Genomic DNA, 27,883 nt, shown 5'->3' with positions numbered 1-27,883 from the left:
TAGGCACGTATACTACTCACATAGCATAACCTCAGTTGAGGGTCTGTATTTGGTACAGAACACTGTATGCTGCTGCTGAAGTACTTTCTCAATAATGCAGTAATTGAAGTTAAGAATTAGTAAGACAGCTGGACACATGCAGAAGGTTTATAAAGGTTTTAGAGTGTTAATAACTTAAAAGCTGTAATATGATTTAGATTTGGCTAGACTAGAACCTTTTTATTTTACCTAATTTTTATTCTCAAGTTAAAAAGAGCAGTTTGAATTTTTCTACTTGTTCTTTCCTGTGTGATTGAAATGGGACTTGTGAAAGAAAGAGACCGAAATACACTGAATCTTTTCCAACACATTTTACTGGCAATTGGGTTGGAAAAAGAACACCACCACACTAATGCAAAATAGCCATGACATGTGTCTGTATTCTGTTTGTCTAATTCATTGCCCTCTGTTTATATGAACAGAATAACATTGCATTGACTGGTTCTTTATCCTTGAAACATCTTTGGAGCAGGGTAATCTTTAAGTGGTTGTTTCTTTCTACCTGCTTGTATTACAAGTACATTCTGTCACTAAAATTCACTTTCATCTCTGAAAACTACTAAAATAAACTGTCCCTCTGCTGTGAAACAAGCTATTTATTTGATGCAGCATGGCTTTATTATTTTATAAAACTTTGATTTGCCCATTTTCAGTTCTTTGACTGTTGGAAGTGTAAGGATCATCATCAGCAATATTGTAACTGCATAATAACAGTAGGAACTGTTTTGCAGTGAACTGCAAGCAAGAGCATTCACCTCTGAGAATTACAATGGAGAAAGGAGGATGCCTAATGAAACAATTTAACAAGTTGCTCATGTAAATCTCAGAAGTTTCTTCTGTTAAACTGAGAAATTCTGATTATTTCCAAAGCAGGAATGTTATTAGGAAGATATGTCAACAAACAACTCCAGGTGAAATGTAATTGCAATAAGAAATAAATGTTTTGGTTTTGATTTTTTTTTTTATTTCCTAATCACACATTGTTTGTAACTTCTTTAGTTAAATCTGATACTATGGATGTCTCTAAAAATTAATTTCGCGACTATAGTAGTGATTCATTTAATGAAGAAAAGACTGTTGATGAAACTTAAAATGGGTCTAACAATTTTTTTTCAAAAAGAAATGGATTTTCTTATGATATGACACAAATCAAAAATTCAACATTGAGCAACAATGTCATATGACATAGGAGACCAGTAACAGAAAAATTAAGTAAAAACTTCCTATTAATAGATTACTGATAAAGCATGAGTTGAGGTTTGTTTAAGCAGATGATTTGCAAGATAGGTTTCAATAACATACTGTCTTGGTTTAAAGACAAGTATTGGGAGGTGGGAAGTTCAATAAGGTGAAGGCCCCCTCCTTTAAAGAGGGACAAAAATCCCTTCCCTTCCCTTCCCTTCCCTTCCCTTCCCTTCCCTTCCCTTCCCTTCCCTTCCCTTCCCTTCCCTTCCCTTCCCTTCCCTTCCCTTCCCTTCCCTTCCCTTCCCTTCCCTTCCCTTCCCTTCCCTTCCCTTCCCTTCCCTTCCCTTCCCTTCCCTTCCCTTCCCTTCCCTTCCCTTCCCTTCCCTTCCCTTCCCTTCCCTTCCCTTCCCTTCCCTTCCCTTCCCTTCCCTTCCCTTCCCTTCCCTTCCCTTCCCTTCCCTTTTTGCATGTAGGCATGTACCAGAGCAGGTCCAGGGCAGAACTGTTCCATAGAAGTGTGGAATTTTGTACTTACTAAGATAAGTATTTTCCAAGGAAGTCAGTAAATCTTTATGTCCGTGGCTGGGCAGGTTGACAAGATGATTCCCATGGTATTTGTAATTCCCATTCAAGATGCAAATCTTAGAGACTTGCCACAGTCTTTTATATCCTTATTAAGTTCTCTTTCTGGAAACTCCTAGGCAAAAAGCACAAGTTTTAATTTTACAAGCAATTTCACTAAATATTTTAAAAGTTTTTTATTATGTGATTTTTAAATATGCTACTTCGTTATTTTGATACTATTTTACTCTCATTTCTGTATGGCTGCTGCACAATGAAATATTAATTCCTTTTACAGGTTAGTCTTTATTATTGTAAACACAATCGACTGACTTTTTTTTTTCCAGTTGGCCTATTAAAAGCATTTAAACACATTTTAATGTCAAACAGAAATGTGTTTAGAATGTCTGAGGTTTTGCTTGTCTGTCAGTGAAACGCTACTTATATTTAAATTAGCTTAAATGCACACATACTTCTGGGAAAGGAAATTTCAGAGCTCATTTGTTTAACTGTAGTCATATACTGTTATAACTAAAAGTTATTATTTTCATTGCAAAAAGGTATTTCTTAATTAAAATATTTGACATAAAGAATTACATGTTTAGAGTAACTTCAGAAGAAAGAATCTCTAAGAGAACATGCTGTATTTAGAAATGGCTAATATTTGGAGCCCATTTTGGATAACAATTTAAAAGTAAACTGTACAAAATGCAGCCAACTAGCACAGAAGAAATCCTTGAGTTTAATTTCTACATTAGCAGAGATCACTGATTACATTAGACTTCTAATCTCTGATGTCTATAGTATTGCTGTAGTGAATGTATTCTGCCATGATACAGTAGTGTCAGAAGCCCATATATTAATGGATATGAAAAAAAAGAGCAAAGAAAACAACAACAATAATAGCAATAACAACAATAATAATAGTAATACAGTAAATCTTCTTGAGGAAGTCCTGATGCAATTGGAGAAGATCAGTGCAAGATATTCTTTCTGAATGTTCACCATCCTTCAAGAGAGAGCAAGTTGCAGAGCTGTTGTATTTCTCATTGCTGATGCATTATTTTCTCCCATGCTGTTCTTTGAAACCTCTGAAGCCAGAAGACAAATCTCTAAAACATAGGAAATGTAGATAGGGTTTTTTTTGAAGCAATCTACATCCATGGGTGACTGGGCATGTTGCAGGTGGATTACAATTTAAAAAGCATAAAATTTACATAATTACCTGTTCTAGTGCTGTATTAGTAAGCATTTCAATTTTAAGTGTAAAAACAGCTGTTTAAAAAAATAAAAATCTGTGATCTTTACAGTTAAATAATTTACCTGAAACACAGCAACAAAGGCCGATTTGTGTCTCAGAATTTGCAAACTTATTCTATATGTACTGCAAGATGACTGACAATAGTATACAAAAGTCTGACAAATGCAACTGCAATATGGTTCTCATTTGAACAGTTTTTTAACATCACTTCCTAGTCAGGAAAGGGAAAGACTTACATTCCTTTGGGTAACTGGGTGCTTGATAACTTTAAATGTGTTCTTGTTATGTTTCATATTTCCCCCTCCTTACCTTGACTCTCCAAGTAATAGCAATATCACTGCATAAAACCCATACTCAACATGTAACAGCAATTATTTATTTCTAAAACCAAATTCTATAACATGAGCAGTATCCTGTCTCCTCGAAGGAGGGTTTAGAAGTTTTGAAAGAAGGCACCCAGGTTCATTCATGAGTGCCAGGAGGAAAATAACCCTGCTTTCTCATATCCTCTAATATTATTAAGTATCTAGCTGCTAAGCAACAGCATGTAGGAGACATAATGAAATGTGGATGATCTAGGAAGAAAAACCCAAAATAGTTTTAATTAGCAGAGATTATGGTGTTTACAAATTACAAAGCACAAGAAAGTTGTATTTTCAGAAATGCGAGTATTTCTGTCTCCCTGCTTTAATATTTAAACAATAGACAAAATTCATTTTTTGACATGCACAGTCTACAGGTAGGACAGGACAGTATGAGAAGGATCCTGTGGAAGGCTCCCTGTTGACTTTAATTTATTTCTTTTCCCAGATCTTTCTCTCTGAGTAACTCCAACTCCAACAGTAATTACTTCCATCAGTAGCCTTCTACAGAGAGCAGTGGAATTATTGTGAAATTTAACTCCCCAAGGAGATGAATCAAATAAAGTTTTATGATTTGTTTTATTTCATTTTTAAATCAATCAATCAATTATCTACTAGCAAACACTCTACATCCACATAAAAAATAGCAATCTCTCAGGTTGCATTTCTGTTGTATCCAGTAACACTTACTGAGTTTCAAAACTAATTTTCATTGTGCTTTAAAAAATCTCTGATTTTCATGCTGTTTTTTAAAATCATCATGAACTTTACCAAGGATGTGTAACTTCTATCACTCCCTAAAAAATCTTAGTGTTCTTTGGTGATAAAACCTGCAAGGTCTGTTCATCTGCTCACTGAAGGGTTCAATGCCAACTCTGCTATGGTTGATTGATATCGGCTGCAGAGGAGTTCACAGCCACCATAGTCCTACCACTCTCAGAAAGGCTGCTGTAGGCATCACTAGCCAGGCAGCACCTACTCTGGGATTTCTGGAGAATGAAAATTATATATATTTAAAGAAAGGATGATTTATAGCAACTCATGCTCTAAATGGCAGTAAATATGTGTGTAGCTAACATAGTCTGCAGAAACACTAAATTAAAAAAATAGAAGGAAGATGATAATTTTAAAAAAGGTTAAATTTTTACCTCTTTTGGAGGTAAAATAGTAATTATATTTCCAGAATTCAAGGTTTTTTTGATCCATACCTATTTCTAAATATCTAGAGTTTTGAAAATTTATCAAAATATTATAATAAAGATTAGTTAGGATAAAGCTTCAATAGGGTGCACTGTGATTTAGTAGATAAAAATGTTAATATCACTTTTTTGGTAATAACTACAATAATCTCTAAAATGTACTGCTGCTTTGTTCATTGCTAGTGTGAAATTGATAAAACTGATTCAAGCTGATAAAGGAACTGGAGGACTAGAGATATTTAAAGGGAAATAAAGGATTTCTGAGCCGCCTCTGATCTTTATATTGTCTTAAATATATTGTCTTAAATAATAATAACTTCAGCCACAGTAATTGAATATGTCACTAACCTTGCATGTTTTTTGATATATCAATTAAAAGTGAAATAAAGTGCCTCATGGAAAATAAAAGCAAATCAGATATCAAAAGAAGAAAGGGAAATGTTCAGTGAAAGACTAAATGTGAAGTGTTTGGCAGAAGAGTGAGAAGAAAAGATGATCTGTCCTCATTGGTAGTAAGTGAAAATGGAACTTCTTTTGCATAAGTCACCTTCTTGGAAATAAATCTTCATAACCTGTTATCTCAGATTTTGAGGATGTGTATGGATCCTCACCCTGGTTTGGTGAGAGGGATCATTCTTTTTCTTTGGTGAAAAGTTAATTTATGCAGTGATGAAACTGTATGAGTTTTATTTCTGTCAGTAGGTATTAAGATGTGGCTAAGCAAATTGTAATCTGTTGGACATGTTTAATGAAGGATAGGAATGAAGTTAAATAGAATATTGTCAAACTGTAAGAACTCTATTTATTTATTTATTTGCTGTGCTTGCTCTTCCTTAAAAGAACATTTGCTTTTCTCCCTAGAGATCTCCTTATTTTTGACAAGCATTGGGGTGCTTTGAACCATAGAGGGATACATACCAGGAGGAATCAAAGGAGGTCATCTAGTTTAGACCTCTAATCAAAGCGGGTCTAACTTCAAGGTAAGGTAAGATCTCTAGAGGCCTTGTGTGGTCAATTACTGTTATTTCCAAGGATGGCACTGATTTCAGTGCTTAGCTACCCTCATAGGCAATATTCTTTGGAGCTAGCCTGAGTTTCCTCTGCTGCATCTGACCACTGTACCCTGTCTTTTCACTATGTGCTTCTAAAGTTGACTTTCATCTTCTTCAAGGCTTCTTTTTGGTAGTTGAAGACTGAAACTGGTCCTAGAATGTTATGGGTTCACCTAGGTGGGCCTAGATTTGGGCTCTGAAGTTCAGACTAGGCCGAAGCTGTCAGCTGACTTGAGCTGGGCTGAGCTAACAGCTGACCTCTTCTAGCCAGTAAGTTTGTATTCCATACCACATTATGACATCATCTCCAGGGAACTAGGAACCATTGTGGGAGTGATTAAGGCAGTCACTTCTCAGCCTTCCTCTTGGGAAGATGCACGATGCTGTCCCAGGGGGGATGGAGAGGACCAGGCCCACCACTGGCTCACAGGGTATCTCAGGAAAGTAAATTGCGTTGTTCTGGGTCTCTCCTTTCTGCTTGAGTTTGTCTCCCTGGGGAATAAGTTTTTTCTTAAGTAATGTGTAGTTAAGACAGTAGAGTTTGTGTGTTTGTTAAGAAGTGGGGAATTTGTTGTTGCAGACTTGTGTGTCTATTTGTACTCTCTTCTAATTGTCTCTTCCTTTCTGTAAAAATATACGTAGTTTTAGTATAGATGTGGTTTGAAGTGTTTCTTTTTTTTTTCTTTCCCCTCTCTTTTCCCCCCTTTCCTTGGTGTTAGGAGGAAGGCTTTTCTCTCTGTGCTTGGGGGGTGGTTGGCAGTTGCTTATCTCAAACCAAGACATAGCTGAACAAACCCAGCTTTCTCATCTTCTCACACAACATCTATTTCCCCTGCTCCATCACTGTGGTGCCCCTGTGATGGTTTCCCCCCACTTCATTGTTCTCTGTTGTACAGAGAGGGTACAATATTTTGATTGTGGCATCATCAATGGTGCCTAGAGAGAAGTTACCACTTTCCACAGTCTGCTGGCTTTGAATTTTCTAATGTTGCCCAATATGCAGAAAACCTTCATCAAAAACAGGCCAGACTTATTTTCTGTAACTGGATTCTCTATGTAGCCACAATTCACCTTTACAGTTATCAAAGAAGACTTGCAGGAACTGTTACTTAAATACCCTAATTTCTATAATAATAATGTTAAAGAAGTAGAGGCAATAGTATTCACATGATTCCTGCTAAAAATGTCTCCCCATTTTTAGATATGTATTTGTTTTCTTATGGTTTGAACATCTATTAAAATTAGTGACCATAACCATCAGCTCTCAGTTTATACAAAATATACGTACATTCCTTTATGGAATCAGGTGACTGAAACAAGAATGCCCTCCAACCAAAACACAGGTATCTATCAGGAGGTGAGGTAATTTGTAATTAAGAATTGTATTAGTAGATTGTAAGTACTTGGAAGAGGAGCATCAGATATATCTGTACAGCTACAAGAGGAGCAGCAAAGATGAAAGCAAAGATCCAGGGGTTACATATGACAGAGAAGGGCCTGTACAGAGATGTTTTGGCTACTTTGTCTTGAGAGAAATTATAAATAAAAAGCAAGATTAAAACATTTAGAATATACCAAAAGCACACTACTAGAAAGGATGTTTTTTCCCAATAGTTAGCCCTTGTTGATAAATACACCCCTATTTGGTTTTTATAAGTATTAGGAAGACCTGATATTTATAGAAAAAGTAGTTCTTTTTATAGAGTAAAGCCTCTCAAGTGTCTAATTTGTTTGAAAAGCAAATAGCTTTGCAACCTAACAGATGGTGAGCTTCAAGGGGAATCTACACACCAAAAATATACCAATTTAAGTGATCATGTGCTAATGCTGTACAAATATAACACTCCAAGGAACTTGGTTTTAATGGGATGGGGTTTGATTACTGCAAGACTTAAATTGGTCTGAGTGATTCTTATTGATATTTTTTAATACAGTTAGGTATCTTCACATTTAAATTGACATAAGGTCAATTTAGATTGAAGAGCCTGCACCAGAAGTCTGAACTGATTTCTAACTGATACCAGTTTATCTCCCTTTACTGAAGAATAGGAGTGCAAGGAACACAGATATAGCTGTCCAGGCTGAGTCAGATGAATCAGATATATGAATGAAGTCACTAAGTGATGTGCCTGGAAAGAATGCCTTTTCCTGCTACTTAAAATGAAGGCCCTTTCTGCTTAGATGCAAGTATGAGCTTATTCATTGTTTTCACAGAATTAAAAATCTTCAGCTGCCCCTTCCTAGCCTGCCCCTTCCAGTCCCCAATGCTCCCTGCTTATGTTACATACATGTGAGAGAGTGTAAGTAAGTAAAAATACCTTTTTTTTCTGAGAATGCAGGAAGAAAAAATAAGGCTTTGTTTATCAATACTTTATGAGTCCACAGTGTTATAACCTCAAATTATGGACTCAAGTTGAAAGTATAATGCAGGGCAATTCATAAAAAAATCTTAAAAAAACAATTAGAGCCTATTTTGTACAATTTTGTCAAGTATTTAAAAGATCTTTTTTGTGGTTCTCATGGAACCCAAATTGCCATGTGAGTCACTTTCCGTTTTCCTAGGAGCAGTTTGGGAAAAGAGTGTTGTTTAAGGTCTGACAGGGTTCAGCTGTACCAAACCCACTGCACACACCCAAGCATGCACTAAATTATGTGTTGAAATCACAAAAGAAACAAATGAGGCAAAAGTTGGCTGTGCAATTCCTTACACTTGGTATTTATGTATGGGCACCGTCCTTTTTCCTCTGCCATTGCAAATCAAGGGTTGGCAGGGAAAATGCCATGCCAGCACTGCCGTGCAGAATGCATGCTGTGCTCCATGGGGCACTGGTTATTACCTGTGCTATTATGCAACATTTGCTCACATAAGGAGGCAACTGTGCTTCGGCAGCAATAGAAGCCCAGTACCAGCTTTCACATTCATGTATGAATGGCCCTGCTGGTTCATGCAGACAGAGACAACATTTACACAGTGCTGCTCTGAAGGGCAGAGAGGCTTTAGTCCCTTCTCTGTGCACACATGAAAAAAGCCATATCAGTGGTAGCCAAAGTCAGGGCTGCACATGCATTGTTCACTCCTCTTGTCCATCACCTCCTTTGTGAATGTTAAGGTAAACATATGTACTACACAGATAATATAGAAATGCCATAAATAATGTTTTGTCATTGTTTCCGCCTGTCAAACCTTCCTACCAAAAATTCTCTGTCAGCTTTCTGCCAGAAGTTCTCACTAGAGCTTTCTGCTAGATTTTTCCTACCAGAATATCCTGCTATTGTTTCATATAAATAGGGCTACCTGCCAAGAAACTCTGTACAATCTCCTTTGAACACTATAAAAGTTGAAGAAAAATTTTGGAAAATCAGGGGAAAGAGGAAAGAGAGAGAACTGGTTAACGTAGCCAGGAATCTCTCCCCACCTGCCCCTCACCTTTTCTCCGAAGCCGCCTGCTGCCTGCCTGCCACCAAAGACTGAAACTCTGCCAGCCTGGAGGGAACTGAACCCACCATGCCACATGTGTGAGTTATAAGTTATCTTGCTACCCTTACCATATTTTGGAGTGTCAAAAGGTGTTGCTGCATTGGGACCCTGCATGGCCTGGGACACTCCAGGTAAGTGATAAAACCACACATCATGCCTGCATTCCAGAGAACTAAAGCTGCTAAAAGACCCCCCTGCAGCTAAAGAGATAACCTTGAAAAGTGGCAGAGACAGAAAAAAAAGAGGCAGAAACTGCTTCTCCCTCAGCCACACACACCCTCTCGGCAAAAAGGTAGTTTTGGTGGTAACTTTTCTCTGCTTCTAAAAGTAAATTTAGCTTTTCCCAAACTTTTCTTATTAATTCTCTTTGCATCTCTTATCAACTAATAAAATCAGTTTTTGGTATCAACAGATAACTTGTGTGAGTGTTAATTTTGCTCAAGGGAATATTTGAATATAAAGTTCTTTCTGCAACATTTAAGCGGATTGTAACAGCATATCAGTTACATCTGGCTCATACGTAGCATGCTCTTTTTGAGTTGACCTTGGTAGGGTAAGCAGTATTCCTTGGTTTTAAGCCAATATAGAAAAACATTACTATGAACTTTACAATGAATTTGGTATTAATATCTTAGTGGCAAATGTTAATGCATTAGGTTATATTGGATGTCAATATTTTGTTCTATATATCTATAAAACATGAAGTGGCCACCATTCCACAGTACACTTCTCCCTGCTTGGTATGAAGTTGTTAATAAAAATGATGGAAGAGGAAATACCTGATAAGTATTAGAAAAACTGCTTATCATATTTAGGCTGTAGATTAAGACCCAAATGGAAAATACATTCTACTCCCTTTTGTATGTATAATCTCACAATGTGTATATTCAATATTGGAATCTGCAGGTTGCTTCTTCCTTTTCATCTGTCCCACATAGGGTAAGCTGGAAATGAAATAGCAGTAAAGGGCTATGGTGTCACTTGGACCATTTCTTACCACAGATTTCTGAGCAGATTCTGTCCATAGAAGAGATAAAATAGTGTTAAGAAGGCTTTAGAAGAAAGTGGTCCTGAGGTACAATAAAAGATGCACATTTCTTCTTCTCCACTCACAGGATTTCAGTATTTCCAAAGGAACTCACAGAGTTTGTCAGAGCTGTAGTCAACGGTTTGTCAGAAATTTAGAATTCAAAGTCCGGCTTAATTTGAAAAGGTTTTTGGCTAGTCACTTCTTGGCTTTAGCTGACAAATTCAGTATGAAATCTACCTGTAGCTTCATATTTTAGTCAATTTTTCTATCTGAATGTTAGACAGTACAAAGCAGTGTTATATAGGAAAGAGTGAGCATGACAAAGTGGAAAAGGGGAAAAAATTTGACCCCACAACAAACAATGGTGTGTTAAAATGGCTAATTAATTATTCTGGGGGTTTGCTTTATTAATTGAAATTAAATTCTTTTCAGTTTCTTTGTACATATGAGAAATTTGTACAAAATGGAAATTAATTTGTCAAATGGAGTATATCAGTCATCTGTTGCTTCAGTTCCTTAAGGCAGTTCTTGATCAATTACAAGCCTGGGTTTTAGTTCTATGACTCCATACACTTACTGGACCATGTATAACAAGTGAAAAATAAAGTTTCCTTCTGTGTGTGCTTTACTCTCTGTCTCCTGATCTTGCACAACTAGGACACTACATTGTAAACGGTACAGAGAAGAAGGTAGAAGGCTTGCTGAAGAAGAACAGGAAGAACTACTGTTGTAGCAGCTTGTAAACCCTCACAGAGCATCCAAATATCCAGGATAAATAAATAAGACTGCAGAAACAGTGTGTGCCACTGGCCAAGGTCAAATGACAAGATCAGTCAAAAGGCAAGCAGATTTTACAGTGTTCAATGTAAGGTCATAAGCCTCAGAAGCACCTGTTTGAATTACATGCACTAAGAGCAGATGAGCATAGAAAGTGAAGGGAAGGTCAAAAAAGCAAAAAGAAAAGGAAAAGAAAGCGAAAAGAAAATAAAGCGAAAAGGAAAGGAAAGGAAAGGAAAGGAAAGGAAAGGAAAGGAAAGGAAAGGAAAGGAAAGGAAAGGAAAGGAAAGGAAAGGAAAGGAAAGGAAAGGAAAGGAAAGGAAAGGAAAGGAAAGGAAAGGAAAGGAAAGGAAAGGAAAGGAAAGGAAAGGAAAGGAAAGGAAAGGAAAAAAGAAAAGAAAAGAAAAGAAAAGGAAAAGAAAAGAAAAGAAAAGAAAAGAAAAGAAAAGAAAAGAAAAGAAAAGAAAAGAAAAGAAAAGAAAAGAAAAGAAAAGAAAAGAAAAGAAAAGAAAAGAAAGGGAAGCCCCCATACATTAAAGAATTACAGGAAATGACAAATCCCAATCTACTCAGAAGTCCTTCAGAGCAGGAGCCCCAAAACTGTTCAAGGGTTAGGGTTAGGGTTAGGGTTAAGGTTAGGGTTATGCCCTATTGGCTTGGATTTTGAGAAACCTGGACTAGTGCAAGGTGTCCCTGCCCATGGCGGGGCTTGGAACAAGATGATCCTTAAGATGTCCTCCAACCTAAACCAGTCTGTGATTTTATGAAAACGAATAGGCACACAGCGAAGAAGTTTTATCTCTTCCTTTCTTCATGGGTGGTGCCTCTGCATTGGATTACGTGTTGATGCCACATCCTTATGCCAAGATGCATGATCTAGATAGGCTCATGTCAGTAACACAAGAGCAGGGATACACCCTGACACGCCTATAGTCCTGTTGCAATTCAGGTTCTTCTCAGTGGCAGAGGAGCTAGTGACAAGCTGGGGCACTGTATACCACTGAGGAGGCAACTGCACAGGAACTGTCAAGCAGTGGAAAGTGGGGCAATGGAATATCAAACCCTGGTAGCCTGACCTTTTTTCCTCTTGAGCAATGCCTCTAACAAAAGGACTGCTTGGAATACTTGGCTGGTATGTGAAAGTTCTGACTTTACAGTTAATAAGAAATTTAAAAGTCAAATTTCCACGCCAATGCCTCTACCAGTGTTCTGAGAGCTAGTATGAGCTCATTTGCTTTGTGTTGATACTCTCCAGCACTGCATCAACCACTGCATTTGCTAGCTTTTTAAAACACACAGTAGAGATAGCAGACGTTCTTTTAAATCCATGCTCTGGATTTGACCTCTGTTTCAGATGAATCTCAGTGTTATCTTCCACCTCCTAGGTGATTATCCTAACCACTGCACTTTGTGGCATAGGACCATCAGCAGTTTAGTGAATTTAATTACTTCATTTTCATCAAATCTTGCCCAAGCCAAGATACTTCTGAAATGCTGAAGAATTATTTCAAAAACATTTCATTTTTTATTTTCCCTGACAAACAGCTAATTTTGCAGAGAGTTTCACTCAGCTGTACTGATATGGGATCTAATACTAGCCAATTTCTTGAGTCAAAATCTACACTATGATTTGATAAATCTAATAAATATCTATCTTGAACTTAAGCTAAATTTGTACAGCACATTTGAGTTGAAGTCAGGAATTCCATTCTGGTTCTCCATTTCCTGTAAACATGTCTGAACAAAAAAATTCCAGCCACAAAGGGTATCATAAAGCACTGACCAAACCCTGCTCTCATTTATGGAACTTTGAAACCAGGTAAGTTGCATCTGAGTAAACAAGAACAAAATTCCATCCCTGTCTTAACCTGGACTGAACTCACCTTACCCTTTTCCAGAGGAAATGAAATATAAGCCTTAAGGATATCCTCCTGAGTAGAAATGTTTTGGAGACTGCTTTTACCATTGCTTAGAATCATGAAATGTCTTCATTTAATTTTCCCTGAGTTTATAGGTTCTACAAAATATTTCTTTCAATAAAATAAAACTTTAAATAAAATTTAAACTTACTTGTCTTTTTTATTAGAAATCTGAAATGTCAAGAAGGTTTCCAAACTGCTTTATATGCCTTACAAATTTCTGAGTAAGTCAGTACCAAAATGTATTTGTCAAGAGACTAAGGATTGTGAATTATATTAATAAAAATCTTCATTATGGGGCATATTTTTATTCAAAACCTTGGGAATATAACCACTGTTGCCTAATTTTCACTATTGCTTAAATCTAAAGCACAAAGCAAAATACAAAAATTGAAGTCAGAGTAAACTATGAGAGAGAGAAAGGGTACACTTAATCATACAGATAAAAATATTCTATTTAACTAATGGATTTTGCCAAACTATCAAACTGATCTTTTTTATAGTTAATAAAAATGTCTGTAAGTTATCTGCTTAATATATAACATCATTCTGTTACTGATATGAATGAAAGAATGAACCCGAGTCAATTACACATGTTCTGCTACCCTTTTTCCCTATACCAAAGTCCACTTCATGAAACAGAATTATAGAATCACAGAATGGTTTGGGTTAGAAAGGATCTTATAAATCATCTGGTTCCACCCATCTGCCATGGGCACCTTTAATGCCACCTTCCACTTGACCAGGTAGCTCAAAGCTCCATCCAACCTGGCCTTGAACACTCCCAGGAACATGTCATCCACAGCTTTCCTGGGCAATGTGTTCTGGTGCCCCATCACCCTCACCATAATAAAAAATTTCTTCCTTACACCCAAGCTAAACCTACTTTCTTTCAGTTTTAATCTATTGTCCCTTGTCTTGTCACTGCAGGCCTTGGGAAAAATGTCTCAAATGTACTGAATGTCAAAATGTATTAAAATAGTTGTTAACATGGACTTCAGCACAAATAAACCTGATTTAAGCTGTAACACACTTTAAATAATGTTTCAGGATGCTGCAAAGAACAGTTGTTATAAGGGATTTTTTTTCTTATAAAGCACATATATGAGATCTTATAAACATTTCTGCATTAGCATGGACTTCTTACTCCTCGAGCTGCAGAAAATAAGCATAGAATGGAAATTTCACAAATGATGTATTTCTCAGGTAAATTTGTTCTTTAGAAAGTTCAGGAAGAGATTTACCAAGACATAACTGCATAGATGTAAATTTCTTTAACCACAACAGTTATAAAAGTTGTGAATATGCTTCAACTATTATTTTTTCCTCCACGATACTTTCTACTGTGACAAGAATCACTCAGCTGGCATTGTTTCATTTGAAAAGAAATTGTCATACACCATGGATTAAAGTTCAACTTTTGTGCCATAGACCTGTCATTTATCTAAAATCAGTAACCACATGCTGTCAGTTGCTCTGCTCTTTTATTAGCTTAGATTTAACAAGCTGCTCAAAGATGGAGAAAATACTGATGCATCGGAGGTTTGTGCTGATATATGCAGTTATGTTAATCTTAGTATATGGCTTAATATCAGAAAGTGGAAAGCCTCAAAATTGAAGTCAATGAGGTTTATTCTGTGTTTAAAGTGAAGAAAGGAACAGCTGAGATAAGGTATTTCAGCTGAGATAAGGTATTTCATTGACAATCCGATCTAAACTCAAACAGGATAGAGAGGTAGAATAAAAGCTAAGGAAGACAGATTCTACCACTCGCTTTTCAACTAGAAATATTTCCTTTCTTCAAAATGTATTAAAAATTATGAAAACATGGGGTCTACATGTACATCACAGAAATAAAAATAGTCACCAGCAGTAAATATAATATGAAGAATTTTCTGAAGAGGGACATGACCACTTGGAAACTTTGTGATAAAAATTAAGTCTAAGTTTTTGAACAGTTTGGTCCACAATTTCTATACTGCTTGAGATGGGAATTTCAAAAGTTTGCTGGAGTGAAGCTTTTATAAGTATCAGGCCTTCAATGACCATAGTGAAAAACACTGCAGACAAATGTGTTACTGTTGCCAAAATCTGGAGCTGAGGTTCGAACTTACAGGAGGTGAGTATTGTAATATACACAGGATATGGCTGGTTTCACTTTGGTGAGTGTAGGAAGAGATTTGCACAACTGCCTTAAGAATTCTTGATTTCCTTTCTTATCACAGCCTAACAGAGTTCTTCAGTAAAATAAAATAGTTTTGTCTATAGAGAAAACTAGATGAGTGAACTGATACAGCCAGGGTTCTACATAAATGGAGGAAAGGAATGAAATTTAGGAAGGGAAGGAGCAGGGATGGTGGGAAGTGGGGTGTGGGAAGGCAGTAAGGAGAGGGAAGAAAAAAAAAGAAAAAAATAAAGGAGAAAGGAAAGGAAGAAAGAAAAAGGGAAGATTGTTGAAAAGATTAATTTTCAACTGTCATGGTTTCCAGGTTCCATTAAATACCAAAACAGCTGTCCCAACACACTTGAAGGAGCAATACAAGGGCAGAAATAAATGACTGGAGTGTGTGAAGAGAGGAGTAGTGTGCTGTCCCCACAAGTGCTGCCAAAAGAGATGTAGATTAGATCCTATGTCACTCTCAGCAATTTGCAAGGAGCAGTGTCACCTTACTTCAGTTGGGTCTGCATGAACTGACCCCCAGCAGAAAACTGGCACCCATCAGCTTCAGCAGCAGCTGGCTGATCATTTTGAAGAGTTGTTACTTAACAGAGGCACTCAAAGAAGGAGATGAACTCCGAAGTACTTTTGAAGATCCATGCCTCCTTGACCTTGTTGTACATAGGCACAGATGTGACAACTTTTAGCATCTACACACAGGAACTGTATTCCTCTAAGTAGGTCAGTATAACTGAGCACAGCAAGCCTCATAACACATACTTTCCTTAGAAAGTTTACTGATAAAGCACCTCTGGTTTGTATGCAATGTTGCAGGCAAAGCTCAAATTTATAAATTTACACCATTCCACCAGTGAAGCAGCTATCTCTGAAGAAACACACTTTTTGCTGAGGAAGTGATGTCTGTGCAGGGGCTTTTCTCAGCAAAGCTGCTGGTCAGGAATGGGTACATCTCTGCTTGCTTTGCATCTCAGCCAAAGCAACAGGAGGCTACAGCACAGCGCTTAAGCACAGCTATATTGTAGCGTAATTGATTTTCAGTTGTACTGAATGTCTTAAATATTCATTTCCCCATCCGATTTTGGGCAGTGCTTACCTTGGGTTTTGAGAAAAATATGTTATTTGGGATTTACATCATTGGAAATGTCAACTGCAGTCAAGTAAATTCACTGGAGAGGGAGCAAAGATGGATTTCAGCAGGGGAGAAGGGAGCAGAGGAACTTGAGAAAAGTTGGTGTAAGAAGTGAAGAATCTTTTTATCAGTATAACAGTTTCAGCGTTAGAACTGCATAATAGTAGGAAACAAAACATCAGATCATTTACCAGTACTGCAACAGCAGCACACATTTTACACACAGACTGAGTCTAAGCCATTTAAATGCTTTATAGGTGCACAGGCTGTGATTTTTCTGCAGTTCCTATATGAACAGGAAGAGATCATTTGTTATGGCTTTGGTCAGGTGGGCCTAAATTTAGGTTTTAAAGTTCAGCTAGGCCTGGGAATTGTCAGCTGACTTGAGCTGGACTGAGCTAGCTAACAGCTGACTTCTTCTGGCCAATAATATTATATTCCATACCATATTGCATCATCTCAAAAGGGGTAAGAGCTGGTGTGTGGGTGTGGCTTAGTTCAGTTGCTTCACAGCGGTGGTGCCAGCAAGACACTCTGCTGTCCCAGGAGGGATGGGGAGGCCCAAGCCCAGAGCACCGGCTTAACATCATGTTATCTGAGGGAAGTAAAATGTTTGTTCTTAGCTTTTCTCTCTGCTTAAGTCTGTCTCTGAAGAACCAACTTCTCTAGAATGATTTGTAGTTAAAATGGTAGAATTTGTGTTTACTGGGAAGTGGGAAGTTATTCCTTGTTATATATATGTAACTTGTGTAAGTGTGTGTTATATTGTAGTTTCCTCTTAATATTCTCTTCTCTGTATAAATACATGTTGTTAGTTTCAGCATAAACCTGCTTTTTGAGGGTTTTTCTTTCCTCTCCCTCTTCTTTTCCCCTTGGCTGGTTGGGGGGAGGAGGAACCGTTTTCACTCTGTCCTGGACAGTTGGCATTTTGCCAGCTCAACCCAGGACATCATTAAAAAGGTAATTTTGATTTTAGGAAGTACTTTTTTCTGTTGATTCTGTGAATTCATGCACATGTGTATATGTGCCTGTGTGAAGAGATGTAGGCATCCAAAGGAATCAAGGGGGCTTGTGCTATGACTTTGCTGTGCTAGTGAGGACTACCTGGCAGTTCTCTCGCCCTGTTTTGCCATTCTGTGCTTGAAGGGTGAGGGGCATGAAGGGCAATGGCTATAGAAAGCACAGTGCTTGACCCTTAGATGAGGCACCAGGCCTCCTTCCTGATAAGACAAGAGAGAGCCTCCTTCCCTGCAATGCCTGTAGAAACACCAGAGGAGGAAGAGGCTTCTGTCCTCTTACTGAACCCTGAATAGCCACAGCAACAGCATGGGTACATCTGGCCTTGCTGGCCACCTCAGCTGTGACAGGCTAAAATGAGTCTGCTCTTCACCAAATGTATATGGTGCAAAGCAAAACCAGAGTACATCACTCAAAAAATGTGGCGACTGAAGTAAGCATGCCTCCCACAGGAGGAGTAGAAGAATCTTTCCCAGAGTAAACTTCAAATTACTTTTAATTTTTTAACATTTGTTCTTATCTTGCTGCTAGATTTGCCTCAGGCATCTTTTGGCTCTGTAATGGAGAGACATTAAAGAAGCTTTGGAGTCTGCTGTGGTCGCTACTGAGTCTCCAGATGTGTTTCCTCAGGAGGCCTTTTCTCTGCATAGGTGCTGCATTGTTGAGCTTCTGAGCCTCTTTGCTCTTCCTCAACACTCAGCAAAACCTCCTTCCCACACCAAAGGCTTGCACAGCTTGTGAGTCAAAGGTACATTACCACATGGTTCTTCAAATAGTTCATGTTATCCTACAGGACTGTGTATGGAGCAGCAGGTCAGATGGGTAGGATTTTATAGTCTTTTGTCAGTTCAGTAAAGTAATGTGAGTGTTGCTCAAGTGTCTGTTAAGGTGTCGTAGTCTCCTGCAGCCATGTGGTGCCACATTTGTTTAGAAGCTGCCTTTCTGGCTTCACAAAAGCTCTTTTGGACGTTTGTTTTTAATGTCCTCAGAGAAATCAATGTTCTCTTGTAGGTTTAGAGTAGCACAGAACAGGAAGAAACTGTGAGGGTTTTTTTTGTTTAATTTGTTTGTTTGTTTGTTTTCCTCAGGAGATAAAGGTGAGCTGGAGTTAAACTTGGGTATTCAGCCCAGAATCTGCAATATTCCTGTCACTCTCAAAAACACAGAAGTACCTTAAACTGCCTCTTACAGAGACTTCCATGATCTCTCATTCAGTTCTTCCCCATAGTTTCTATCATGAGGTTTTTCCTAACATCCAATCTGAATTTCCCTTGCCACATAAATCTACTGCATTCTTTATCTCACTGTGAATTCTGTTATTCTTTGTAGATTCTTTTATTCAGTTCCTCTAGTTCAGTACTGCATAATGGATGTAGTATTTCTTCCCAGCTCTTCAGAGGTTTTCATTCAACAGAAAGAGAAGCCCATAGGCTACTGCAATCATAGTTCTGTGATTAAAGAATTTGCCCAGGGGAAAGAAAGTAGGACTCCTTGCATTATCACAGATACTGCAACGCTGATGGTGAACAGTGTAGGCCCACATCCAAAGGTTTAGGCTCTCACTGAAGGCTTCTGGTTCTATCAGCTTACAAGCCTAGTCTCTCTCCTGCGTTTTCCCTTTCATGCTGGCAAGTTTGTTGAGAGAATGCCTTTCAAGTTTTGGTGCGCAGTGGAAATGAACAGGGGGACCAAGCTTGCTGCTGTTGATGAGACTTAAATTGAGACAGAAGCCAAGACGTCGTCAGTCATGTCAACAGTGATTTACTTTTAAGGCTTTGCAGACCTAAAATTCAGGCATCTGAGGAAACACAGCAGTAAGAAATGAGGTGATGATAGAGTCTAGGCACTTCCAAAGATTAAGCAGGAGCTTTCAAGAGCTCAGTTTTAGGTTCTTAAATTCTAAGTCTCACTTAAAAACATCATCACCTTCCTTGATCCAGGCCTTGTGATAGCTGTGTTTCTTTGACTGTCTGTTTGGAAAGGGATTTGCAAATATCTGCTCTCCCAAGAATTTGTTAAGTGAGATAAAAGCACTTGAATATTTCATGCGGTCTGAAGCAGAACACTATCATAGAAGCTGAGAAAAGCTTGGGTATTCATCTTTTCCAAAGTGCAAGTTCAAATGAAAAAAACTGCTTTAGACTTTCCTCATAACAACCTTTATTTCATTCCTTGGTTAAACAGTCTAACTTGTAGGATTATTGTACAAGCAAAGAAAATAAGACTAAGCTACAGAATCCATAGCTCTGTGGATGTGGGGTTCTTAGTAAGGAAAACAGGGTGTATATGGAGGCTATTCTTTCAGGAACAGACATCATTTGAAGAAAATTGTTTCGAGATCACATTTCTGGATGTAGTCTCTTTAATGTTGCCATGACTCATTCTGCAAATATTTGGCACACATATTTACATTACATATATTGAAATATATGACTTACTTTTAAATCTGAGAAGATGTTAAAAGTTGTGAAAAGCTCAGGTATTACAAAAAGAGTAGCTTCCAATAAAGCACTGGAGGAGCTTTAGTTTTTATGAAAACAATAGAAATATTTTTATTGCTAATCTGCAAAACTGAGTTCAAATTTTTCTAACATGTCTTTATGAAATGTCTGGCACTTCCATCCTGGAAATACCACAATCTCCTTCATGCTGACCTCTTCACAATTCTGTGTGTGGTCCCAATTAGAACTTCATCAGAAAAAAAAACTCAGCTGAGAAGAAAGAGCAACTCATGCAGTTTCCATCCTCAGAAATTGGTTGATCTGGGATACCTAGAGAAGTCACTACTGAAATCTCAGTAAATATTTTTGGAATAGTAACTCTGAAAATGTTCTAAAAATATTTCTTGAAGCATGTACACACATTCTCTTTAATATAATAAAGGGTTTTTTTACATCAAACTTTTTGTGTTCCTAAAATGCTCGTAGGTAGAAATGTATTAAGGATGCTATGACTTACTAGGAAGGAGCAAATACACAAAGGAAAATTATTAGTGAACTTTGATTAATTAACCATTTTTTTAATTAAATTCTCTGCTGATTTTATAATTTAGTTTTTGTTACCTACTGATGTGATGATAGTTCTTTTCATGGAAATATTCCGTGGATTAAAATGTAAGCAAGACGGAGATTGGTTCAAATCTCCAGTTCATTCTAAATATTAGTTTAGCTGTTATACATAAAAAATATTCTGAAAGGATTGTTAAAAAATAACCAGTACAGTTAAACAGAAGAAGGAAAAAAGTTTCAGAAATAAAAATATAACCTTTCAAGGAAGTAGTATAAATCACTTACCATATGGCAACTTAAATTTAAAATCCTAATAGGGCAAAACAGAAATAAATTTGAGGAGCAGATTGCTAAATGAAGAAGAGCTGTAAAAATCATTTTCAAATATATCAACATGAGGAAAGCTAACAGGAGTCCCTTAAATGATCAAATGCAGGAAGGTCAATGCAGAATATCTAAAATTATTTGCACAGCTGTGCATTGTCAGAGTGGTGATTTTTAGAGAGCAAAGAATCACAGAATCGCACAATATAATTGAGTTGGAAGGGACCTACAAGGATCATTGAGTCCAACTACTGGCCCTGTGTAGGACCATCCCCAAAAGTCACACTATGTGCATGAGAGTATTGTCCAAATGCTTCTTGAGCCGTTAGGTTTGGTGCTGTGACCACTTCCCTGGGGAGCCTGTTCCAGTGCCCAACCACCTTCTGGGTGAAGAACCTGTTTCTAATATCCAACCTAAACCTCCCTTGACACAACTTCAGGCCATTCCTTCAGGTCCTGTCACTGGTCACCAGAGAGAAGAGATCAGTGCCTGCTCCTCCTCTTCCCCTCATGAAGTTGTAACTGCAATGAGGACTCCCCTCACTCTCCTCTTCTCTGGGATGAACAGACCAAATGACCTCAGTCACTGTTCATATGGTTTCTCCTCAAGACCCTTCTCCATCTCCATTGCTCTTCTTTGGACACTCTCTAACAGCTTAGTATCTTTCTTATATTGCAATACTCAAAACTGCACACAACACCCAAGGTGAGGCCACCCCAGTGCAGAGCAGAGCAGGACAATCCCTTCCCTCGACCGAGTGGTGATGCTGTGCCTGATTCCCCCCAGGACACTGTTGGCTCTCTCACCACAATTTTTTTTCTTTACCTCACTTCTGGCTGGGCACTTCCACCATCCACCAGCTCCTGTTCTCAACAGCGATTTCATAAGCATACAGTCTTGGTGTCAGTGCCTGAAGAGCAAGAGAAGATGAATGTTTGTATTTTAAAAGGGATACAGGGAACAGTAAATTTCATGCAACCTATACAATTAAAAAAAAAAGGAAAAAATAGAAAAAAAATGAAGCAGACAGAAAAATTTATAGTATGTAACAGGGAAAATTTGCACAATTTTTGTAAAAAAAATAGATCTTACAAATCTGTCTCTTAAAATATACTAGGCAAATAGATAGGGAACATCCACTTTGTACCTGTATTTTCAAAAATGCTTATCTCTATGGACATTATCAAATTTTCCTAAAACCCTATGACTACAAAGCCATTTAAAGACTCATTAAAATGTTAAAAATAGTAGATATTATATTGAAAAAATAAATAATAATCTTAATAACATAATAAGGAAGCACAATTATTTAAGAACAAGATCTGAAAGTCATGGTGGATCATATGCCTCTGAAAACATCAGTTCAACATAGATTCAGAAAAGCAAGTGAGTGTCCTGGGTTGAGCTGGCAAAATGCCAACTGTCCAGGACAGAGTGAAGAGGGTTCCTCCTCCCCCCAACCAGCTAAGGGAAAAGAAGGGGGAGAGGAAAAAAAAACCCCTCAAAGAGGGTTTATGCTGGAACTAACTACATGTATTTATACAGAAAAGAGAAAATTAAGAGGAAACTACAATATAACACACACTTACACAAGTTATGTATAACAAGAAATAATTTCCCACTTCCCAGTAAACACAAATTCTACCATTTTAACTACAAATCATTCTAGAGAAGTTGGTTCTTCAGAGACAGACTTAAGCAGAGAGAAAAGCTAAGAACAAACATTTTACTTCCCTCAGATAACATGATGTTAAGCCGGTGCTCTGGGCTTGGGCCTCCCCACCCCTCCTGGGACAGCAGACTGTCTTGCTGGCACCACAGCTGTGAAGCAACTGAACAAGCCACACCAACACACCAGCTCTTACCCCTTTTGAGATGATGCAATATGGTATGGAATACAATATTATTGGCCAGAAGAAGTCAGCTGTTAGCTAGCTCAGCTCAAGTCAGCTGACAATCCTAGGCCTAGCTGAACTTTAAAACCTAAGTTTAGGCCCACCTGCCTAAACCCATAACAGTGAGCTATTGGAAAAAAGGTGAGATATTATAAGACATTAGTGTATTGCTATATACATTTGGATCTGAAAGCTTCAAAGTGAAATTATACTTGAGGAGCTAATATTTTTAGAAAGTTAAATTTTTGTTAAATATAAATGCAATAATAAATCCAAGTTTTAGAACAATGTAATTATTTCAAAACCATGATTACACACACTCAAGTGAAAATAAGAAAAGGCAAAACAAAGCAATTTGACAAGTTTCTTAGGTTGTAGGTTAATAAATATTGTAAATGGACCTAAGCCTGGTGCAGTGCTGAAAGAGGAATGCCATCATGCTGGCTGTTCTGTACTAGGCACTCACTCCCCTGCTCTGAGCCCCCTTTAACACCTGTACAGCAGGATTAAATAACATCTTCAATGAAGTTTCAGCTCAGATTATTTCATATTGATCATGATCATCAGCTGCAACTTCCTTACACAGGTGCCTGCTCAGACCTTGCTTTGATAGCAGGCTGAGAGATGGTTAACATACATCTCTCCACCTGTAAATTTAAAAGCCTTTCTAAATCTAACCCTTTATAAATATTCCCACAGGCTGTACTAAGCCAGCCCTATCCAGGTGAGATAAAAATCCTACACCTAAACTGCTTCTAGCACCTAAAAAAGCCAACTTAGACATTTCTTCAAATACTTTCCATACCTTCTTTGCTTTTACTGTTACTGTTAAATTGCTGTAATTTTAGGAAGCAGTCTAATTTCTCTTCAAGGTGCAGCATGCTGCATAGAAAATACTAAATTTCCTAATCTCAAAGCATATGTTTACTGACTGCAAGATTAGCAAAGGGTAGGGTGAGGTTGTTGTGGGCAGTAATTCTGAGTAGGGACTGCTGTCACAGAAAAAGTTCTCTAAAACACCTAGTGGCTCTGCTGGTCTAATAGCAAGTAAGAATTTTAGTAACATTAACCATATGTGACCCTATCTGACAAGGCAGCATTTTGTAGGCTATGCTCCCTGTATAAAGTATTGCCTGGTAGTTGTCTACTAGAGAGTTTTCATCCTCTGAAATCCTATTTGATCTCCCTAGAATTGCCCTTAATGGGAAAGACATGAAGCAACAAATGAAAGAGTGATTTTTAAAACCAGAAGGGATGTAGAGGTGAGTAGATTAATTACGTGAATAAGAGTTCAAAGACAAGCCCATAAATATGCCCAAAATGTCATTGTTCAAAAGGTAACAGGAAAGGAAATGCCAGAACAACAGTCGCCTCTATTTTCACTTGCTTGTGCGGTGTACCACTTAAAATGAAACAAAGGGGAAGCAGAGAACGGTAATCTGAATTTTCTTTAGTCATTTCTTTGCTAGATATCCTTAGTTGAAAACTAAAACAGCAAGAGCAAAACCGCGTTTCACCCAGACCTGAGCACTGCACCTGTTACATTCTTATGCTACAGAAAACACAGTAGAAAGAAAAGGAGTCATTCCTTCTCATCTTTGACCAAAGCATGACACAAGTTTTCCACATGCATAAATCTGTGAAACTCTGGGAAAGACACCCTGCCCATCATTCCTTTGGAAGTTCATAGGTGATATTCTGCTGCAGATGAATACTGGACATCTTAAAGAACATCCTTCATAGCTTCAATGTCCCACTGGAAAAAAATTTTAGGATGATCCATCTGCACAGATATTGCATAGTTTCTGCAGCAGTCCTGACTTGTATTGATTCCTCTGTTAATCCTGATAATAAAAAATAGGGGCTTTTTAGTTTTATACCATTTGCCTATATCCATGTTATTGCTTGCTGTCCAGTTACACTCCTTCCTTTTTCCAGCAAAAATCCAGATGGCTGTCTGTTGTTTAATCTGGGCAGAAACACCGTTGTGTGTTGCCAGGGCTTTGAAAAGAACCACATTCCACTAGGGTTATTTAAAAGCCCAAAGAAATAAATCCTGAATCATCAAATTAGAAGACCTTGTAGGATTTCCTACTTTCCTACCTAGTCACCCTGGTAGTGTGCAGTTGCAGCATGGCTCTTGAAAGTCTCTGGGAAACAAGATTTGTAAAATGACACTGAGAATATAGATCTCCTAGCAGGTATGTAACCCTCTGAGCATAAATCAAGAGCTTCTTATAGGAGACAGCCAAGCCACATAATAGGAAGGCAATACCCTTTTCTGCTTTAAGGCTGGAGAAAATCCTCTATCCCAACGACAGAACTAAGAAAGTATTTTTAGATTTGAACAACTGATCATTTTGTTGAGCCCTCCTTTTCTGGAGGAGGGCATGGTAATATAGTAAAACTATAATTTAATTAGCATACTAATGGAAAATAACTTCTATAAATCTTTTTTTTAATACTAGAGTAAAACTATTGTTACAACTAGAATAAAGTTACATTTTCACATATTTCTTTGTTCTCATTGAATATAGTTTATTAGTCACTGTCACAACTCCACAACTATTTGCTTCATAATGAAAAGCTTTGCCATTTAAAAAAAGAAACCTCTTAACATGACAGCGAAACAAGCAAAAGAAAGGATATTTCCATATATATTACAGAATTTAATATTAGCTGATTAAAATCTTACAACTCCGAGTGGCCCCACAGTAATTTTTTTTTTCCAAAGCATGATTTTGGGAACAGTGAAACACTGTATTTTGTTGGCAAACAGTTACAAGAATTTAAACCTTTAATCAAGATCTGCTAAATGCTTCAGTTTATAAATGGTTTATGAGTTAACCAGGACTTTCCACACAAATCTGTTTAACTTTAGTAATAGTCTGGAACTTTTCTATGCAGTATTCTGTCCAGTACAGTCTTCTACTGTTCAGAACTGACTACTGTTTTGGTCCAATCAAAATTAGTCTCACTTACAGAAAATGTTAAATAATGTTCATGAATAAGCCAGTGCTGCTAATGTTGAATAATAATAAAAATAAATAAACAAACAAACAACCACCACCACCAATAATAATAATAATAATAATAATAATAATAATAACCACCTCTCTAAAGATCTCCCTTCTTGCTCCTGTTACTCACTGTAAGGAAGAAAAGCAGGCACTGATTCACCCCTATCTACCTTCCAGCCTGCCTTGGCAAGCCTGACTGATGCCTTGGCGCAGCTGCTTCCCTTTGCCAGCCTAGGGTGAGGAGCTCTGATTTTACGCTGAGCCTTACACAGCTGCAGTTCAGCTGTGCCCCCGAGCCCCACAACCATCCAGGGGGATTAATCAGCCATACTAATGACAGGTCAGTGTGTTGGGTCAAAGCATTTTGTCATGTTGTTAAGTGCTTGGGGAACATGCCTAGACACTGAATACCGACAGAGGGAAAGCACATTGGGTCACCCTCCTCGAAAAGAAATGGTGAAACAACCAGTGACAAACCTGTTTGATGAACATTCCTGCCCTCTCGTGGTAAAACTCTGCTAAATTTAGTTATTACATGGCACGCGGGCTTGTCAAGTGCAAAAAAAATTCTAGTAGAAGAAAATTATATTTATACTCTCATATTGATTCACATCTCTTTGGGTGTCTGAATTTCAAGAGGTCTCTGTAGGGATTTTGCCTGTACCAAATGAGATTATTAGTGATTTAAACTTTAGTTAAAAACCCCTGCCTCTAGTTTAACCAGATGTGTGAATAATACGTCATATGGACAAAAAAAAAAAAAAGGAGATTTTTCCAGTTTTATGGATACTCAGAGATTTTCTGTTTTGGTTTGTTTGTTTGTTTGTTTTGTTGTTGGTTTTTTAAAATTTATACTTTAAGTAACCTTTTATTAATCAAAAGAAAGTAAAATGGGGAAAGAAGTGTGTTGTAATTATATCACTCTCAAGTTTCCTCACAGCAGCATCATACACTTCATTGAGCTGAAACACAATGCACTGTTGCCCTTTATTTCCAAAATAATTTGGCAACTGTCTGATAAATAAAGCTACAAGGAATCCTTGTGTTTATTAATGTTTTGAAAAACACTATTTAGATAGAGAAAATCATGTCTTTTTGATAACTCCAAAATGGAACTCTGAAGAATCAATACGCTCTTCTATTTGTGATTCTAGATACTATCACTTCTGCTCTTAAAGATATGAATTTTACAAGAAGAAAATAGTAACATTAGGTATGAAATAAAGTATTACAAAAGTGGACGGGTCAGCTAGCAAGATGTCTATCTTCATTTCACAAGTGTCTTATGTTATCCTTTCTTCTTTATTTTTTACAGAAAAGGTAGCAGCCTATAAAAAACAGGACGAAGAGAGCTTTCCTGTTGCAGCAAAGAAAGAAAAAATATTTTCAGATGTCATGTTGAAAGGGACTGTAAACTTTTCGAAGAAGGAAAAAAAAAGCTATAAAAGTATTCTGTTTAGCAGAAAATCTGAAAAGTAGGACAGCAAAGAAAATGAATGTAGAGACAGATGTCATACACATTACAATAAAGAAGGCAATTTCTTCCAAACTTGTTGCTGTGACTAGTCACCTATCTGTAACATGTAAATCTACCTTTCCTTTATTTATTTTTTTTAATGCATTTATATCCAAAGGCTGATACATTAATGAAAAATCCAGGGCCAAGGTTTTCAAAAGGGACTAATAACTTTGAGATCCCAAGTCCAAACACCTCAAATGAATTTTGTGTTCACTTACATGAAATTGTCAGGTGAAGATACTGGAAATGAATGCACACACAATGTGTGAGAAACTTGACCCATGCGCTGAGTTTACAGAAGACTACTCATGACTGCTTTACTAACATTTGTAGTGTAAGTTACTTTGTGAATCACCTATCTCTATGCGACTCATCATTGATGGAAATAATATTGTCTAAACAATACTTTCTGGAAATAATGCTTTCTTAGGGAAGAATTTAAGTTTCAAGAAGCTTATTTTGATTTGCTATTTGCTGTAATTGGCTTTCATTTTAGGATTTTTAGTGTTTGTTTACTGCTCAGTACATTTATCTGCGAAATTGATTAAAAGAAAGACACAGTTTGAAACAACCTGCTACAGGCACCTTTTCTTAAGAGTCATTAGGATTGTGTGGTGTTCTTAATTTGTTGCATTATAATGAGCCTCAAAGTATTGTTTACATCAAACTGTTTAAAAGAGAATATTATTAGGGTCATGTTATTAACTATTTAAGATAGTAAATATGTCATGAAATGAAGATAGAGATAATAAAAACTGCCCTCAATGCTGGAAATAACATGCCATATATTGGTGTTGCCTACCTTCCTTACTCTTGGGCTGCATCACAATCCATTCTACTGACCACGCAGGAAAGAACGAACGAGACCTGTACTCTATTGCCTTATAAATGTATCTAGTTCCCCTAAGGCAAATTGATTCTTTAAAAT

General features: G+C 37.3%; 2 long non-coding RNA genes across 2 annotated transcripts; one reads left to right on the top strand and one right to left on the bottom strand.

Moving 5' to 3' along the window:
* Window positions 1-1,828: 1,828 nt before the first annotated feature.
* On the bottom strand, window positions 1,829-21,655 carry LOC139670510 (uncharacterized). The gene is made up of 3 exons (XR_011697494.1): window positions 21,347-21,655; window positions 2,719-2,897; window positions 1,829-1,921 (listed from the first exon to the last, which is right to left on the bottom strand). It is a non-coding gene; the product is annotated as an uncharacterized lncRNA (long non-coding RNA).
* A 615-nt stretch (window positions 21,656-22,270) lies between these two features.
* On the top strand, window positions 22,271-27,639 carry LOC139670509 (uncharacterized). The gene is made up of 3 exons (XR_011697493.1): window positions 22,271-22,557; window positions 23,607-23,678; window positions 26,752-27,639. It is a non-coding gene; the product is annotated as an uncharacterized lncRNA (long non-coding RNA).
* Window positions 27,640-27,883: the final 244 nt, after the last annotated feature.

Source organism: Pithys albifrons, chromosome 3, assembly GCF_047495875.1.
Source record: "Pithys albifrons albifrons isolate INPA30051 chromosome 3, PitAlb_v1, whole genome shotgun sequence".
In the NCBI taxonomy this organism is placed as follows: Eukaryota; Metazoa; Chordata; class Aves; order Passeriformes; family Thamnophilidae; genus Pithys; species Pithys albifrons.
The sequence above is the reverse complement of the archived record's forward strand: the minus strand, read 5'-3'. Positions and strand labels throughout refer to the sequence as shown.